We start from the raw sequence: 20,015 nt of genomic DNA, 5'->3' as shown, positions 1-20,015 counted from the left end.
GGCCATTTTTATTGTTATGACTGAGAAGGTTCTATTGGAATCTGGTGGGTAAAGGCCAGGGATGCTAATAAACCTCCTCCAATACACAGGTCAGCCCCTCAGAGCAAAGAATTACCTGGTCCAGAATGTCAGTACTGCTGACGTTCAGAAACCCGGATCTAGACTACCAATAAAATCATAAATCAAGGCTGATTTGTGGTGTTTTAGCCATTTCAGATTATCTTAAGGCAAATAGGGACTGAGATGATTCAGAGTTGGCTTCAGATCCTCTGGAAACTGGTCTATTTTCATTCACTCTTACTCCTAGGGTATGGCCCTTTGGAGTCCCAGTTGAAAGCCTTGGATACTTATCAAGACCCTCCTTTTCAACAAGCCCTGAACTCAGTTTTTTATCTGCTGTCTCTGTGAGTCCATAGAAGCTCCACTTTCAGAATTAAAAGCAGTCATTAGGGGCAAATAGCCCCAAATGCCAGACCCACATCTCTGCATTCCTCTCCCCTCCCAGATCTTTGCCCTGTAATTTGTCACTTCCCTGGTAGCTCTCTGATGCCTTGAAACATTTTTTAAAATATTTTTATCCAGCTTCCCTAGTTGTATTAAGTGGGAAGACTTATCCAAACTACCTAGCCAATCATTGCCAGAAATGAAATCCCGGAATCATCTATTACAATTCTTAAAAGATGTCTCTGACTGACAAGAACAGTCTATAAGAGGCAGGAATGTCATCAGAAAGGCCATCAGGAAGCCAGACGTGGTGACTCATGCCTGTAATCCCAGCACTTTGGGAGGCTGAGGCTCAGGAGTTCGAGACCAACCTGACCAACATGGTGAAACCCCGTCTCTACTAAAAATACAAAAATTAGCTGGGTGTGGTAGTGCGTGCCTGTAATCCCAGCTACTCAGGAGGCTGAGCCAGGAGACTCACTTGAACCCAGGAGGCAGAGGTTGCGGTGAGCTGAGATAGAGCCACTACACTCCAGCCTGGGCGACAGAGCAAGACTCCGTCTCAAAAAAAAAAAAAAAAAAAAGCCATCAGGTGCTATGACAATAGTCTACAAGAGATATGATGATGATATGGAGTATGGTGGTGTTCATGTGTTTTAAGTTATCTGATTCAGGATAAAGTTCAAAAGAAGGGTATAATATCTTATAGGGCAGTTGTGTGGATTAAATGTCTGTAAAGTGCTATATCAGTAAGGATAGTCTAGGTATGCCTCAGTAATAAAAGGAAAAGTCTCAGTGATTTAAAATTACAATAACGTTATGCCTTTATCATACTGCATGTCCACAGCAGGTCAGGTAAAGGCTCCACCTGCATCATCCTCACTCCAGACTGAGATCCTCTCTCTGTAACTAGGACAGAAGAAAAGAGAAAGTGGAAAAATCATATGCTGGCCCTTAAAAACTTCCATCTGGATGTGACACATGCCACCTCCACTGTCAGTGTATTGACTAGAACAGGGATTAACAAACTTTCTCTGTCAAGGGCCAGAGAGTAAAAAGTTTCAGCTTTGTAACCACATGTGGTCTCTTTCACATACTTTTTTTTTTTTTTAAAAATGCTGTTAAAAAGGTAGAAACCATTCGTAGCCTACAGGCTAGAGAATGTAGTTTGCTGACCCTAGACTAAAGTTAATCAGTTGGCCATCTCTACTTCCAGAAAGCAAGAAAGTGAAATTCTACTGTGGGCCCTGGAGAAAAACTGAAGGTATTTTTGGATAGCACCAGTGATTACCACAAGTGCTCAGCAGTGTCCACCACTTAGCAGATGCCCAATCTCTATTAATTATCATCATCATCAGGGTTTTCTGAACATGATTCTGAGGTTTCTTTTCCACATTTCCCCTGAGATCTCAAAGCTTGCCTTCACAACATGACATTCAAAACAAAGGTAGGAGAGGAAAGCGTTAACATGATTCTTCATGATTCTCTAACACATATTTCCGTTTTTGCTTGCTGGCCTCCCAACCACTTTCCTTGCAAGATGTGCCTATTCTTACCTGAGGCTTTGCCATTCTCCCAGTTCCAGCCAAAGCTCCAAGATGGCATAAAGCAATTGTTAGGCATGCAGACTCTGGAGCCGAAATTCTGCCTTCAGATCCTGGTCCTTCCACTTAGAAGTTGTGGGACTTTGGATAAGTGGGACCTTAATTTCCCTCTTTGATTTTCTCAGTTTCCTCATCTCTAAAATGAATTTCATAATATTTACCTCAGCCAAGCACAGTGGCTCCAGTCTGTAATCCCAGCACTTTGGGAGACCGAGGCAGGCAGATCGCTTGAGCCCAGGAGTTCAAGACTAGCCTGGGCAACAATGGTGAAATCCTGTCTCTGCAGGGAAAAAAGAACAAAAAATAGCTGGGCGTGGTGGCACATGCCTATAGTCCCAGCTACTCTGGAGAATGAGGCAGGAGAATCGCTTGAGCCCAGGAGGCAGAATTTGCAGTAAGTTGAGATCATGCCACTGCACTCCAGCCTGGGTGACAGAGTAAGAACCTGTCTCAAAAATAATAATAATAATATTTACCTCATAGTGCTATTGGGAGTGTTAAATTAGTGTATCATTTAGCTACTGCCACAAACCACCCCAAAACACAATGGCTTAAAACAATTATTCTCACAGAAGTAAGGGTCAGCTAAGGATTGACTGAGGGTCAGCTTACCTAAGCTGGACTCAGCTGGACAGCTCTACCTATCTCAGCTGAGCTCCTCACGTACAGAGAATGCCTAGGGTTGTTGGTTGATTTTGACTGAGGTCTGCTGGAGACCCAGCTTTATTTCCTATATGTCATATATTCCTCCTCAGATAAGTGGACTACACCAGGCATGTTTTTCTCATCATAACAGAAGAGGGAAACAAGGACAAGCTTGATGGGGCAAAAACTTTTTGAACCTTTTGCTACATCATGTTGTGCAGAAAAAAGCATAGCAAGCCTGATACTGCTGTCCTTAGAAAAGCCACTTGCAAGATTGCCCTTGGCTGATATCTGGAAACTTGAATTTGGAGTGAGATAACTATCTCTGATAAGAAAGGCTCACTGTATGTAAACATTTTGTGTAAACAATAATTTTATCCTGAAGATCTGTCTTCCTTCTGGGAGTCTGAAATTTTAGTACATGCCAGGCAAAGGTGCCTGCATGATCAGCCCCCACTAGAAAGCCTGGTCACCGAGTCTCTAATGAGTTTCCCTGATAGACAACGTTTTGAGATGGGAGAGTTCCCTGACCCCCCTTGCAGATGGCAACAGGGGTGTGGCTCATCTGTTCGGTCACCACGGCTGCTCAAACCCCTGACAGGAGGGGGAGCACGCAGATGGACAGGTGCAGGAGCCCAAGTGGGTGTGTGTTACAGTGCACTCTTTTAGCGTTGCTGTCCGTGGACAACTTAAGTGTTAATCAGCTCAGTAGACCCTCTGCCTTTTTGAAAGGGCAGAGGGCCAACATAACAGCTTTCTATATCCTGAGACCTTGTCCACTATCCTGGAAGAACGGGGTCACACACAGACTTGAAGGAAGGTGAAAGCAGAGGTTTTATTGAGTGGTGGAGGTGGTTCTCAGTGGGACAGATGGGGAGCTACAAGTGGGATGAAGTGGGAAGATGATCTTCCCCTGGAGTTCGGCCACCCGGTAGCCAATCTCCTCTCCCACCAACCCCAGTGGAACTCCTCTCGGCATTCAGATGCTCTTTCTTTTCTCTCTGCTGCATCATTCTGCCATCTTTCCGCTCTCTGATCATCTTCTAGTCTCTTTCTGGAGCCGGGGATTTGGGGTTTATATGGGTACAGGATAGGGGGGCGTGGAGGGCCAAAAGGCAACTTTTGGGTGCAAAAACAGGAATGCCTGTTCCCATTTAGGGCTGTGGGTATTCAGGCTTGAGGGTGGGGCCTTTGCCAGGGAACTGCCCTCTTCTACCCAGTATTTCCCTGTCTCCTGTTGGTATCAGTTGCACACGTGTTGTCACAACCCATTGCTTGGGGAATTAAGCACATCCTGTGTGACTCCCCTGAGAGAGGATGCGTGGATGTTTGAACCTAGTTTCCTCCAGACTTTGCCCCGTGACCCTTTCTTTTTGCTGATTTGCTCGGTATCCTTTTCACTCTAACAATTCCTAGCCATGCGTGCAACTGCATACTGAGTCCTGACAATCCTAGCGAATCCTCAAATCTGGAGGTGGTCTTAGGGACCTCCTTGACATACATTTCATGTCAAAAGTGGGATTCCCTAGACCAACTCTGACTCAATGAAATATGACAAATGCATTCTTTGATTAAAGGAAGGGACAGAATTAAGGTGACAAACCCCTAATGGCTGGAAGGTTGTAAAGTTACCCATGATATTAAACAGCAGAGGGGCTGCCGAGTGTTGTGAGTTAAAAGTTACTGACAGAATTTTAAAATAATTGATCCTTCCCCAGGAAAGGAGACCCACTCACTGGATCACCAGGCTATTTTCAGACATTCTGGCTAAAGGGAGAAGGGAAAATAGTATAGCTTGGGTGATACCTTTGGTTTTCATTCTTTCCTCCAGTTGGGAGGAAAAAGGACCAAAAATACCCAAAGTTGGGTTTTGGATGAGTTAAAAATATTAACTCTTCCAAATGCCAAATCCAGCAGCACATCAAAAGGCTTATCCACCATGATCAAGTCGGCTTCATCCCTGGGATGCAGGCTTGGTTCAACATACGCAACTCAGTAAATGTAATCCATCACATAAACAGAACCAATGACAAAAACCACATGATTATCTCAATAGATGCAGAAAAGGCCTTTGATAAAATTCAACACCCTTTATGCTAAAAAATGTCAATAAACTAGGTATTGATAGAACGTATCTGAAAATAATAAGAGCGATTTAAGACAAACCCACAGCCAATATCACTGAGTGGGCAAAAATTGGAAGCATTTTCTTTGAAAACCAGCACAAGATAACGATGCCCTCTCTCACCACTCCTATTCAACATAGTATTGGAACTCCTGGCCAGGGCAATCACGCACGAGAAAGAAATAAAGAGTATTCAAATAGGAATAGAGGAAATCAAATTGTCTCTATTTGCAGATGACATGATTGTATATTTAGAAAACCCCACCGTCTCAGTCCAATATCCCCTTAAACTGATAAGCAACTTCAGCAAAGTTTCAGGATACAAAATCAATGTGCAAAAATCAAAAGCATTCCTATATACCAAATAATAGACAGAGAGTCAAATCGTGAGTGAATTCTCATTCACAATTGCTACAAAGAGAATCAAATACCTAGGAATACAACTTACAAGGTATGTGAAGGACCTCTTCAAGGAGAACTACAAACCACTGCTCAAGGAAATAAGAGAGGACACAAACAAATGGAAAAACATTCCATGCTCATGGATAGGAAGAATCAGTATCGTGAAAATGGCCATACTGCCCAAAGTAATTTATATAGATTCAATGCTATCCCCATCAAGCTACCATTGACTTTCTTCACAGAATTAGAAAAACTACTTTAAATTTCATATGAAACCAAAACAGAGCCCATATAGCCAAGACAATCCTAAGCAAAAAGAACAAAGCTGGAGGCATCACGCTACCTGATTTCAAACTATCCTACAAGGCTACAGTAACCAAAACAGCATGGTACTGGTACCAAAACAGATATGTAGACCACTGGAACAGAACAGAGGCCTCAGAAATAACACTATACATCTACAACCATTTGGTATTTGACAAACCTGAGAAAAACAAGCAATGGGGAAAGGATTTTCAGTTTAATAAATGGTGTTGGGAAAACTGGCTAGCCATATGCAGAAAACTGAAACTGGACCCCTTCCTTATACCTTATGCAAAAATTAACTCAAGATGGATTGAAGACTTAAACGTAAAACCTAAAACCATAAAAACCCTACAAAAAAACCTAGGTAATACCATTCAGGACATAGGCATGGGCAAAGGCTTCATAACTAAAACACCAAAAGCAATGGCAACAAAAGCCAAAATTGACAAATGGGATCTAATTAAACTAAAGAGCTTCTGCAAAGCAAAAGAAACTATCATCAGAGTCAACAGGCAACCTACAGAATGGGAGAAAATTTTTGCAATCTATCCATCTGACAAAAGGCTCATATCCAGAATCTACAAAGAACTTAAACAAATTTACAAGAAAAAAACAAACAACCCCATCAAAAAGTGGGTGAAGGATATGAGCAGACACTTCTCAAAAGAAGACATTAATGAAGCCAACAAACATATGAAAAGAGCTCATCATCACTGGTCATTAGAGAAATGCAAATCAAAACCACAGTGAGATCTCATGCCAGTTAGAATGGCGATCATTAAAAAGTCAGGAAACAACAGATGCTGGAAAGGATGTGGAGAAATAGGAACGATTTTACATTGTTGGTGGGAGTGTAAATTAGTTCAACCATTGTGGAAGACAGTGTGGCAATTCCTCAAGGATCAAGAACCAGAAATACCATTTGACCCAGCAATCCCATTACTCGGTATATACCCAAAGGATTATAAATCATTCTACTATAAAGACACATGCACATGTATGTTTATTGTGGTGCTGTTCACAATAGTGAAGACTTGGAACCAACCCAAATGTCCATCAGTGATAGACTAAATAAAGAAAATGTGGCACATATACACCATGGAATACTATGCAGCCATAAAAAAGGATGTCCTTTGCAGGGACATGGATGAAGCTGGAAACTATCATTCTCAGCAAACTAACAGAAGAACAGAAAGCCAAACAGCACATGTTCTCACTCATAGGTGGGCATCGAACAATGAGAACACATGGACACAGGAAGGGGAACGTCACACACCGGGGCCTGTCGGGGGGTGGTGGGCCAGGGGAGGGATATCATTAGGAGAAATTCCTAATGTAGATGACGGGTTGATGGGTGCAGCAAACCACCATGGCACGTGTATGCCTATGTAACAAAACTGCATATTCTGCGCATGTATCCCAGAACTTAAAGTATAATAAATTTTTTTTAAAATTTTTTAAAAATCGGCCGGGCGCGGTGGCTCAAGCCTGTAATCCCAGCACTTTGGGAGGCCAAGATGGGCGGATCACGAGGTCAGGAGATCGAGACCATCCTGGCTAACATGGTGAAACCCCGTCTCTACTAAAAAATACAAAAAATTAGGTGGGTGAGGTGGCGGTCGCCTGTAGTCCCAGCTACTTGGGAGGCTGAGGCAGGAGAATGGCGTGAACCCGGGAGGCGGAGTTTGCAGTGAGCTGAGATCCGGCCACAGCACTCCAGCCTGGGCGGCACAGCGAGACTCCGTCTCAAAAAAAAAAAAAAAAATTTTTTTAAATCAACTAAATTTCTAACTATAACAAATGAAAAAAATATTTAGACCTAAAAAACAAAAATGTTATACAGAGCTTGGTGCAGTGACTCTCACGCCTGTAATACTAGAGCTTTGGGAGGCTGAGGGGGGAGGATCACTTGAGGCCAGAAGTTCAAGGCCAGCTTAAGCAACATAAAAAGATCTCACCTTTACAAAAAATAAATAAAAAATTAGCCAGGCATGGTGGTGCTTGTCTATAGTCCAAGCTACCTGAAAGGCTGGGGCAGGAGGCTCCCAGGAGCCCACGAGTTCAAGGCTACATTAAACTATGATTGTACCGCTGCACTCCAGCCTGGGTGACAGAAGGAGACCCTGTCTCTAAGAAATTAAAATTAAGAATTTAAAAGTTTATATTGCTCTTTCCTCCAAGTAAGTGGGGAAAACATTAAATCAATTCCAGGGCTAGACAAAGCTTTAGAGAAATCAGAAAGTGGAGGAGGGCAGGGGAAGAAAAAGACACTCTGGCTGTCCAGTCTTCAGCCTAGCTGCTGCCACTGCTACAGTAACCATTCCCATTCCTGTGCATTCTAGCAAGAATCTTCCCTGACAGCTGAATGTTAACCCTATAAATGCTGGATTTACAACTAGAGATTTGAGTAAATTTACAATGAGAAAAAAAATATTTCTTTAAAATATCTTGTTTTGTGACTATTGCATCTGGATGTATGATACAAATTTATGCAAAATATTATATGCTTGTAATTTCATAATTACTACTGGGATTATTTCAATCAAGGAAAGTTGGAAAGAAAGCGTGCTAATGAGAAACAAAGTTCTTGCTTTTTGCCACCAGTGGGTGGATTGGAATGTGAACTCTTTGAGTACAGGCATACCTCATTTTGGTGCACTTTGCTTTGTTGCACTTTGCAAATGTTGTGAGTTTTTACAAACTGAAGGTTTGTGGCAACCCTGCCCCTGGCAAGTCTATCAGGGCCATTATTTTCAATAGCGTGTGCTCATTTCATATCTCTGTGTCACATTTTTCTAATTCCCACAGTATTTCAAACTTGTTTATTATTACTGTAGTGATCTGTGGTCAGTGATCTTTGATGTTACTATCGTAATTATTTTGGGACACTACAAACTATCCCTGCATGAGGCAGCAAACCTAATTGATAAATGTTGTGTATGTTCTCACTCTTCCAGTAACTGGCCATTCCCCCATCTCTCTCCTTCATAGGCCTCCCTATTCCCAAGACACAACAATATTGAAATTAGGCCAATTAGGCAGGGCTCAGGGACTCACGCCTATAATCCCAGCACTTTGGGAGGCCGAGGCAGGCAGATCACCTGTGGTCAGGAGTTGGAGACCAGCCCGGCCAACATGGCGAAGCCCTGTCTCTACTAAAAATACAAAAATTAGCCAGGCATGGTGGCAGGCTCCTGTAATCCCAGCTACTTGGGAGGTTGATGCGGTAGAATCACTTGAACCTGGGAGGCAGAGGATGCAGTGAGCTGAGATTACACCACTGCATTCCAACCTGGGCAACAGAGGGAGACTTCATCTCAAAAAAGAAAAGGAAAAAAAAAAGAGAGAGAGAGATTTGGCCAATTAATATCCCTACAATGACCTCCCTAAGAGTTCAAGTGAAACAAACAGTCACACGTCTCTCACTTTAAGTCAAAAGCTAGAAATGATTAAGTTTAGTGAGGAAGGCACGTCAAAAACCAAGACAGACTGAAAGCTAGGCCTCTTGCACTAGTTAGCCAAGTTGTGAAAGGAAAGAAAAGTTCTTGAAGGACATTGAAAATGCTGCTCAGTGAACACATGAATGACAGAAAGGTGAAACAGACTCACTGCTGATAGGAAGAAAATTTGAATATTCTGGGTAGGAGATCAAACCAGCCACAATATTCCCTTAAGCCAAAGCCTAATCCAGAATCCTGAGCAAGGCCCTAATGCTCTTCAATATCTTTTTTTTTTTTTCTTTCTCCTTTGAGACAGTCTCATTCTCTCGCCCAGGCTGGAGTGCAGTGGCATGATCTCAGCTCACTGCAACCTCCACCTTCTGAGTTCAAGCGATTCTCCTGCCTTAACCTTCCGAGTAGCTGGGACCACAGGCATGCACCACCACACCTAGGTAATTTTTGTATTTTTAGTAGAGATGAGGTTTCACCATGTTGGCCAGGCTGGTCTCCAACTCCTGACCTCAAGCGATCTGCCCACCTCAGCCTCCCAAAGTGCTGGGATTAAAGGTGTGAGCCACCATGCCCAGCCTAACTCTATTCAATTCTATGAAGACTGAGAGGGGTGAAGAAGCTGCAAAAGAAAAGCTGGGAGCTAACAGAGACTAGTTCATGAGGTTTAAGGAAAGAAGCTGTGTCCCAAATCTTCTTTCAAGGTGTAGCAGCAAGTGCTGATGCAAAAGCCACAGCAAGTTATTCAGAAGATCTGGCTAAGATCATTGATGAAGGTGGCTACACCAAACAACAAATTTTTAGTACAGATGAAGCAGCCTTTTATTGGAAGAAGATGATATCTAGGATTCTCACAGCTAGAGAGAAGTCAACGTATGGCTTCAAAGCTTCAAAGAACAGACTGACTCTTTTGTTAGGGGTTAATGCAGTTGATGACTTTAAGTTGAAGTTAATGCTCCTTGACCATTCCAAAAATCTTAGGGCCCTTAAGAATTATGCTAAATTAATTCTGCTTGTGCTCCATAAATGGAACAACAAAGCCTGGATGACAGCACATTTGTTCACAGCTTGGTTTACTGAATATGTTACACTTACTATTGAGGCCTACTGTTCAGAAAAAAGATTCCTTTCAAAATGTTACTGCTCATTGACAATGCACTCGTCACCCTCTGATGGAGATGTACAAGGAGATGAATGTTGTTTTCATGCCCACTAACACAACATCCATTCTGCAGCTCGTGGATCAAGGAGTAATGTTGACTTTTAAGTCTCATTATTTAAGAAATACATTTTGGGTCGGGCACAGTGGCTCACGCCTGCAATCCCAGCACTTTGGGAGGCTGAGATGGGTGGATCATGAGGTCAGGAGATCGAGACCATCCTGGCTAACATGGTGAAACCCCGTCTCTACTAAAAAATACATAAAAAAAAAAAAAATTAGCCGGGTGTGGTGTTGGGCGCCTGTAGTCCCAGCTACATGGGAGGTTGAAGCAGAAGAATGGCATGAACCCGGGAGGTGGAGCTTGCAGTGAGCCGAGATGGCGCCACTGCACTCCAGCCTGGGTGACAGAGCAAGACTGTGCCTCAAAAAAAAAAAAAAAAAGAAATATTTTGTAAGGCTATAGCTGCCATGGGTGGTGATTCCTCTGAAGAATCTGGGGAAAGTAAGTTGAAAACCTCCAAAAAGGATTCTCCATTCTAAATGCCATAAAGATCATTTGTGATTTTTGGAAGGAGGCCAAAATATCAACATTAACAGGAGTTCAGAAGAACCTGATTTCAGTCCTCTTGGATGACTTTCAGGGAATCAAGTCTTCAATGGAGGAAGTAACTGCAGACATGGTAGAAATAGCAAGAGAACTAGAATAAAAAAGTGGAGTCTGAAGATGTGACTAAATTGCTGCAATCTTACGATAAAACTTGAATGAATGATGAGTTGCTTCTTATGGATGAGCAAAAGAAATTGGTTCTTTAGATGGAATCTGCTCCTGGTGAAGATGCTGTGAACATTGCTAGAATAACAACAAAGGAATAAGAATATTATGTCAACAGGTGATAAAGCAGCAGCAGGGTTAAGAGGATTGACTCCAATTTTTAAATTCTCACGGGCAAATTCCTATCAAATGGCATCACATGCTACAAAGGAAACTTTCATAAAATGAAGAGACAACCTATGTGGCAAACTTCATTGCTGCCTTATTTTCAGAAATCAACAGGGCCACCTCAACCTTTAGCAACCAATCTTCAGCTGATCAGTCAGCAGCCATCAACATCAAGGCAAGACCACCCACCAGCAAAGAGATGACAACGTGCTGAAGGCTCAGATGATCGTTAGCACTTTTTAGAAATAAAGTATTTTTAAATTAAGGTTGGACATTTTTAGACATCATGTATTGCACTATACATAATGCTGTATATAGCATATTTTAGCAATGAAGTCTTTTTTTTCATTGTTGCCCAGGCTGGAGTGCAATGGCACGATCTCAGCTCACTGCAAGCTCCACCTCCCGGGTTCACGCCATTCTCCTGCCTCAGCCTCCTGAGTAGCTGGGACTACAGGTGCCCGCCACCACACCTGGCTAATGTTTTTGTATTTTTAGTAGAGACAGAGTTTCACCGTGTTAGCCAGGATGGTCTCAATCTCCTGACCGCATGATCCTCCCGCCTCAGCCTCCCAAAGTACTGGGATTACAGGCGTGAGCCACTGTGCCTGACCCCACAATGAAGTATTTTTAAATTAAGGTATGGACATTTTTAGACATGTATTGCACTACACATAATGCTGCATAAAGCATTACATATAGTGTAAATATAACTTCTTTATGCACTGGGACACTGAAAAATTTGTGTAACTCACTTTATTGAGGCAGTCTGAAACTTGAATCTACAATGTCTCTGAAGTAGACCTGTAGTAAAAACAGAGCCAGTCTCCATAACCAGTGATTTCTACTATTTTTGTCAATTGGAGCCTCAGGGAAAAAGGAGATAATATGAGAAGAGAAGCAAACTCCAGATAAAGATACATTTTTAGAATCTTAAAGACCAGTTTTTAGTTTGCTAATGAACTATCTTGAAATCTGATGTCTGACCCTTAGAAAAGTTGATGAATTTCTGGCCTGATGTGCATATTTTAAGAAGGTCAGTTTGGACTGACATTTATCACAAGATTCAAAAAAAGCCTTGCTTGTCACCTGGACTTGGAACACAGCTGTCTGCCCCTGCAAGACTTTGCCTTTGCTGCTACCAAAGCAAAATCTCTGCTTTTTTTGAATTTTTGAAATCACATTCCTGGGACTTTAAGCTAAATGCTGACACTATCTGTTATGAGCTGTTACAGCTTCCAGACAAGCTGTGCTCAACTGAAAGCAGGCATAGGTTAGGTGAATAGGACTTCAATTTGAGAACCAGTGCAGGTTTGAGACACTCCTCTGTGCAGACATACGAAAACATCACGGACGCTGGCTGGACCATCTGGGTCACATACAGATGCTGATGGAAGATTTACTCTCTGATGGGACCACCTGAAATTGAGTTGCTCAGTTCTGTGTTTCTAATACACCTGCGGACTGTGTTCCTAACTTGCAATTACTGCCAATAGTTACACCCTGGGGGAAGCACATCACGGCAACTGGGATGGAAGAGATCACAGTGACCCCTCTACCGCCCCGACAGATCAGACTATCAGGCCCCTCTAGGTCTTACATCCGTTGACCTGTTGTTCTGGATTCGCTGCCATTGACTATAATGAATTGACAACCTGATTCTACTTCCCTCACCTTTCTCCTGGTACACACAATATAGAAGGCAGTTTGATTGTTAAATGCAACTGTTTCCAGAAAGGCATTGATCTTTTCTAGGCTGCTCACTAGATACATGATCAGGACAAAAGAGGTGGGAGGTTATGTCAATCATTTTGAAACTGTTTGAAACTTAAGGATTCTGTCCTGATTTCTGAACATGACGTGCCTTTCTGGTTAAGTGGCATAAAATGGTTTTTCTGTGAAAATGATTTTGTCCCCTTGCCTGATACCTTTCAGATAAAAGGTCTGATGAGAGGAGGAAAAAAGTGACTAGGAAAAACCATAAAGTAATGATTACAAAATGGGAAATACTGATTTTGTAACAAGGGAGAAAAAGCAAAACACTGGGGAGGTATGGGCAGGGGCAGGGAGGCATTAATGACCTCTGTTTTTATAACTGTTTCTGGAAGCTTCCTCCTCTTCATGAGGGAAAACTCCCCACGCTGCCTTTCCAAGCTTGAAGCAGGCACTTTGAATTCAAACTGACTCCTGAGCCAAAGCCAGATGGGGCCAGCACTGACCGTGGCACCCGCAGCTGGCCAGCTCCAGACCCCTGCGCTCCATACAGCACACCTATAAATGTCCACACACATGGGAGGCAAATGAAGCCATGTCACTGACAAGCAGAGCTGTTTGGAACTGACTGTCTCAGAAAGTCTCCCTAAAGCCGAGGACTGAACTGAATTTATCTGGACTGGACTGAGAACCCTAGGGTAGGAGGCCCCACCATGAGAGGTCACATTGTGGCACAGCACTGCTCACCTATCCTGCCTGGCCCATGTATGTTCTCCTTGGGATACCCTAGAATTGTAAATTCTGTTTCAAGGGGTGGCATGTACACTGTGTACTTCTTAGGGGTTTACCTTGACTACCATGGAACTGCCCCAGCCCTGGAGGCTCCAGCTTACTGACCTGTTGTGTTGCCCCTGAACTGATGCCTCAGGCCAGAAACAAAAGGTTTATACAGAAATTCAAGGAGGAAGCCACCTGGCTTTCTAAGATAGACCTTTATGGTTAATGGGGTTCATTTTAGCTGGTTAAGCCCAGGACCCCTAACAGGGATAATTGCAAGTGAGTTCCACCCTACTGCATGGGATCCTACTGATAATTTTTCTACACACTTCCCTATGACAACACTTCACGTGTGTTGTCCCAACTCATTGCTAAGAAAGTTAGCCACGTCCTGTGTGACTTCCCAGGGAGAGAACTTTGGACTTGGCTCCCTCTGGACTTTGTCCCGTGCACCCTTCTCTTTGCTGATGTTGCTTGGTGTTCCTTCTCTGTAAGAAATCATAGCTGTGACTATGAATGTATCTGAGTCATGTGAGTCCTACTAGCAAGTCATTCAACCTTGGGGTGGTTTTGAGGACACCCCAACATATATACTTACTAACATTCCAATGGCCAAAGCAAGTTCCACAGCCAAATCTAAAGTCAAGGAGCTGGAAAATGGACTTTACCTTATTAGGGGGAGGAACTGCAAAATCTCATGGCAGAAAGTTTGGCTACAAAGAGAGACAAAGGTCTGGACCATTAATTCCACCTACCACCGTTCATGTAAATATATGAAGAGATTAGAACAGCCCTTGACAAACTAACAGTGTCGAATAAATTATTATTCTACAAAGCCGTCCCACATATTTCTCTTCTATGTTGATTTCTCCTTTCTCTAATCTTTTTTCAACAGTTGTTATTTACCTATATGACAGAACTTAGTTTTTCTTCAAGTTCCTTACAAAAAAGATTGTATCCCCCAACAACGCTGTCAACCATTAAGGTAAAATATCTGACTCACTGAGTTTCTTGCCACCATGTGAAAGCCTTCCCATGGCTAAGTCCGAGGAGAGCTGACTAGTTTGGCAGGCAAGGCATCATGGAGCTATACAGGCAGTCTCCAACTTTGTCTTCCTTCCTCCAATAAATGTTCGTTCATGTGCAAGAGGCTTTTCACGTGCTGAGCAAACAGTAGAAAACAAAGCAGACAAAACTGAGCTAACATTCTAGTGGTATTGATTGAACCACATACTGATAAAACCCTTCAGGACTTAGGCATTCTAAATTCTGACCAAACCAACAAGAACTCAAATATAAATCAAATGTTCATGTATCATTTACAAAGGAGATGTACCTTTCCAGTGATCAACATATCCCCATTAACATATTTGAGTAAGATTCACTTTTTTTAGCATTTAACATTTCAGAAGTTGGGTTATATATTACAATCAATGACATCTTAAAATTAATGTGCAGGGTATTTTCTTCATGGCTTCCAAGATCACCTGCTTCTCTGCATTAAGCTGTTGCTAAAAGCTAGAAGGCTCATCTGTGCAAAGTTCTCTACAAACCAGGCCTAGTAGTGGCTCACAGCACCTCCCATCCACTAGCCAGAATTCAGTCCCATGGACACCAAACTGCAAGGGAGATAGGGAAATGTCGTCTAGCTATGTGCCCAAGAAGAGAAGGAACCTGGTTAAGTAAAAAACCAGACTCTGTCGTACTCCTCCCAAGGCAAGACAGGAAAAAACACAGCCATTTTATTTTTTAAAGTGTTCCCTTTTCTGAACTTTTAGCCAGCCACCATCCTATTGGGCTATTCTTGAAACAGATTTATTAACAGGAAATACAGTTATCAATTTAGTGATCTCTTTCACATTCAGTTATGCCTTCCTGATACTGTACCCATTTCCCTGATTAGAGTTTTGTACAACTCTGCCATAAGACCCATTTTATCTTTAACTAACTTCTGCAGATCACCTAATATAGGTGCAGTTTACTAGTTTGACATTTAGTCACTGGTATGGTTTGGCTGTGTCCCCACCCAAATCTCACTTGAATTGTAGTTCCCATAATCCTCACGCATCATGGGAGGTAACTGAATTATGGGGGTGGGTACCCCTATGCTGCTGTTCTCATGATATGGAGTGAGTTCTCACGAGATCTGATGGTTTTATAAGGAGCTTTCCTCTCTTTTGCTCAGTACTTCTCCTTTCTATCATGTGAAGAAGGATGTGTTTGCTTCCTCTTCCACCATGACTCTAAGTTTCCTGAGGCCTCCCCAGCCATGCTGAACTGTGAATCAATTAAACCTCTTTCCTTTGTAAATTACCCAGTCTCAGGAATATCTTTATTAGCAGTGAAAAAACAGACTAATACAGTCACTATGCTAAAGTTCTGAGGACATTCTATTGAGCACAGGTAGAAAAGATACAGACCCAAGTTTTCCTAGGGATGCAGTATAGTGCTTAAGAGTATCAGCCTCTAGTGTCAACTTGCCTCAGTCAACTCCCAGCTTTACCCCTTACTGACTGGGCCAGTTAACCTTGGGCAAGTTGCTTTCATCTTTTTGAACCACCTCTTTGGAAAACTGAGTTAAAGGAAAAGATGCAGGCAAAGATCTTAAAACAGCACCTGGCACATAATAAACCCTTTAAAAAATGGCAACTGTTACTAATTATTGTTACTTAAAGACCACTTAGTTCTCAATAACCTCTGCCCAACCACTGAGCTCCATTCTGTGTCCAGTGCAGATTGTTATTCCATCAGCTAGCCAAGAAGTATATATTTTCTTTTTGAATTTTACACACTCCTGCCTGTGGTTCAGAATAAGCTTTTCTTATAATGACCTTTTCTGACCACCCAAGGAGGCAGCAATTGTCTCTTGGTTCTTTGGGTCCCCCCGAACATAGAGAATGAGGGGCATCTGTTGACCCAGATGCTGCAGGTATCAGTCCCAGTCCTCAGTTCCCAGAGGACCCCCCTCACCTCATTTATTCTTCCTTCTTTTCAGCCCTCCTGAACTTCCACTCTCTTTTCAACTCAGCTCTTTACTTTGCTAGCATTACTCAGTCTCTTCTAGCTTTCTTCCCCTACTAGTATCTAACAGTTAGAACAGCTCTATACAGCACAGGCACACTAAGGCAATATCCTCTACTTTAAAAAAAAATTTTTTGGAGGCAGAGTCTTGCTGTCACCCATGCTGGAATGCAGTGGCAAAATCATAACTAACTGTAGCCTCAGACTCCTGGGCTCAAGTGATCCTCCCACCTTAGCCTCCCAAGTAGCTAGGACTACAGGCACCTGCCACCATACCCAGCTATTTTTTTTTTATTTTTGTAGAGACAGGGTCTTGATATATTGCCCAGGCTGGTCTTGAACTCCTGGCCTCCAGTGATCCTCTTGTCTCTCCCTTCCAAAGTGCTGGGATTATAGGCATGAGCCACTGCACCTGGCCTAATTTCTTAAATTTGGAATACATAAGCAAAAAACAAAGAAGCATAAACATATATTAACAGTTTTGTACCAACCAAATAAAATGTACAGAGATAATCACGTGCCTGGCAAAAGGGTACAAGCAATTAGGTGTTTATATAATTAACAACTCTATAAGAAATCAAAATAGCCAGGTACATGGATCACGCCTGTAATTCCAACACTTTGGGAGGCCAAGACAGGCAGATTATCTGGGGTCGGGAGTTCAAGACCAGCCTGGCCAACATGGTGAAATCCCATCTCTACTAAAAATTACAAAAATTAGCCCAGCATCATGGCAGGTGCCTATAATCCCAGCTACTCGGGAGGCTGAGGCAGGAGAATCGCTTGAACCCAGGAAGCAGATGTTGCAGTGAGTCAAGATTGTGCCATTCACTCCAGCCTGGGTGACAAGGAGCAAAACTCTATCTCAAAAAAAAAAACAAAACAAAACAAAATTTAAAGTTTTTTTTTTGTGCTAACCCCAAATGTGTGAAAGATATAGATATTCATGGGATGATGGGGGCTCCATTCCAGAAAACTTAAAATACTATAAAATCCTTATCAGTACATCTTCATTTTTGGTCACAATTTTCAATCATATATCATTAATGATATTTTGTACATGTTTGTCTTCATTTTCCTTAACAATTAATTTCACGTGTGGTCGACCTATGCAAGGTTCATTAAACACTGAACTGAAACAAAGCTTTGCCGCTTTGAATGTGCTTAAGATTTCTATCTTAATTTTGATTCTAATATGTTGATACTTAGCTTCCTATCACGTGTTAAGACTTTTTTTTTCAATTTCTCATGTTTATTTAAAAAAGGATAAAATATAATAAAACAGTGAGTTAAAATGTTTTAAAATAACAATAATATAGTTCTTTTTTTCCCTTTGCTGCACTTTTAGTATCTATAAATAACACATGTAGATTAGTCTTTCAAAATTTAATCCTCTACACACACAATTAAAAGATGAATTGATTGCATTTGCTGCCCCAGCAGTCACTTCTTGTGCTTTACCCATTTGTACCATCCATCCATGTTCCTCTCTTCCTTCCCTTGTCTCCATCCCAATCACAGCAGCATGTAGAGAAGTATATTCAGCTGTTTTTTTGTTTTTTTTGTTTTTTTTGAGATGCAGTCTCACTCTGTCACCCAGACTGGAGTGCAGTGGCATGATCTTGGCTCACTGCAACCTCTGCCTTCCAGGTTCAAGCAATTCTCCTGTGTCAGCCTCCTGAGTAGCAGGGATTACAGGCACCCACCACCACGCCCAGCTAATTTTTATATTTTTAGTAGAAATGGGGTTTCACCATGTTGGCCAGGATGGTCTCGAACTCCTGACCTTAGATGATCTGCCTGCCCTCGGCCTCCCAAAGCTCCCAAAGCACTGGGATTACAGGCATAAGCCACCGCGCCCAGCCCAGCTGTTCTTAAAATGCAAAAAGTGGCAGTTCCAGGTTTGAGGGATACAAAAGTTGAAACAGCAGAAACTCAGGGATCTGAGGCAATGAATGACGAGGCCAGGAAGAAAGAGCACCATCATCACTCCGCAGAGGCTGGAGTCAGGGCTGGAGCTGAGAGAGAGAGAAGAAGCTGGCCAGAGACAGGCTGACAGGTGATAGGGCAGGGTGGGCATTCTCAACATCCAGCAGTCGGATAAACAGAGGAGAGTGGAAGGGAAAGTTTGGCTGATTATAAAATCTTGAGCTCAAGATATTGAGATCAGGATGGAAATAAGCCTGTGGTTAAAATGGTCCACCAGGAAATGACACAAAAGATGCCTATGGTTAAATGAGCATATTCTACTGAATGTGAGGCTGGATGTTAGTTGTTTTTGTGGTCTTTCACTATCGTTTTCAACTTTCCTGGGCCAGGCCCCCTTTTCCAAGGGTACAGCCTGGTTCCCATTCTAGAGTTCAGTCTCCATTCAGGGGTACTTTGTTTTTAAGCATACCCAAATGCACACCTCTGAGTGTGCTTCACCATCCTACAGACTCCACAGCCCACCCACTTTCTGGAGCTGTTCAGCCCTCAGTGGCCTTGTAGCAAATGCTCCACCACTCCCTTTTCCTCCAACATACCAGCCCAGCCTTATGGATTCTTGCCTTTGAGAGGGGAGGGTCAAACATGAGGAATGAGAGCCTGAAACACCAATGGCCAACTGTATTTCACAGGTTCACCCAGGGCCAGCCTGGTTTACTTTCAAATATATGCAAATGTATTTTAAAACTGTGCCACTCTGCTTAAAGAGTCTACAGTCCTAGCCATAAAACAAAACATAGGTGCACCTTAAATACTGGTTGATTATTTGACCAAAGGCAAGACTCTGCGTCTAGACATACATACCCACCTACATTCTCTTGTACACAGTACCATGGCCATTTCTAATATGAAATGTAAACTTACACATCAAAACAATAGCTATAAACATGTGGTGGGTGTGGTCTGTTCCTTAACCCTACTAAGGCCTATATTATAAGAGGGCAGGTATTTCCTAAGTAGCCCTTGAGTTCACACAAAAATTTTGTTTTCTAATTGGGCCTTTGATTTGATTTTGTCTTCTAATTTGGCCTGAGATACTCAGCCAATGTGGTCACCATACTGAACAGCACAGATCTAAAAGGATTTCCTGAGTATGGAAAAATCTCTGTGGGTCTCTAGGATGGTTAATTTTGTGCATCAACTTAGCTGGGCCATGGTGCCCAATTATTTGGACAAACATTATTCTGGATGTTTCTGTGAAAGTGTTTTGGGATGAGATTTGCATTAAATTGGGAAACATTGAGTAAAGCAGACTGCCCTCTATAATATGCATGAGCCTCATCCAATCAGTTGAAGGTCTGAATAGAACAAAAGTCTGACCCTGCCCTGTGCAAGGGGTAATTTCGCCAGTAGACAGCCTTCAGACTTTACATACAACACTGGCTCTTCTTTGTTCTACAACAGCTTTTGGACTCGAATTACAGCCTTTCCTGAGTCTCCA

General features: G+C 42.4%; 1 long non-coding RNA gene across 4 annotated transcripts in view; it reads right to left on the bottom strand.

Moving 5' to 3' along the window:
- LOC117069625 overlaps positions 1-20,015 on the bottom strand; it is a 72,807-nt gene that overhangs the window by 51,613 nt on the left and 1,179 nt on the right. For all 4 annotated transcript variants that reach the window (XR_004431605.1, XR_004431604.1, XR_004431603.1 and 1 more), the window contains exon 2: positions 14,571-14,729. This is a non-coding gene — a long non-coding RNA (uncharacterized LOC117069625). The remainder of the gene's footprint in view (positions 1-14,570; positions 14,730-20,015) is intronic.

The sequence above is a fragment of the Trachypithecus francoisi genome, unplaced genomic scaffold, assembly GCF_009764315.1.
Source record: "Trachypithecus francoisi isolate TF-2019V2 unplaced genomic scaffold, Tfra_2.0 Lachesis_group3, whole genome shotgun sequence".
In the NCBI taxonomy this organism is placed as follows: Eukaryota; Metazoa; Chordata; class Mammalia; order Primates; family Cercopithecidae; genus Trachypithecus; species Trachypithecus francoisi.
Note: the sequence above shows the minus strand (reverse complement) of the source record. Positions and strands in the feature narration are given on the sequence as shown.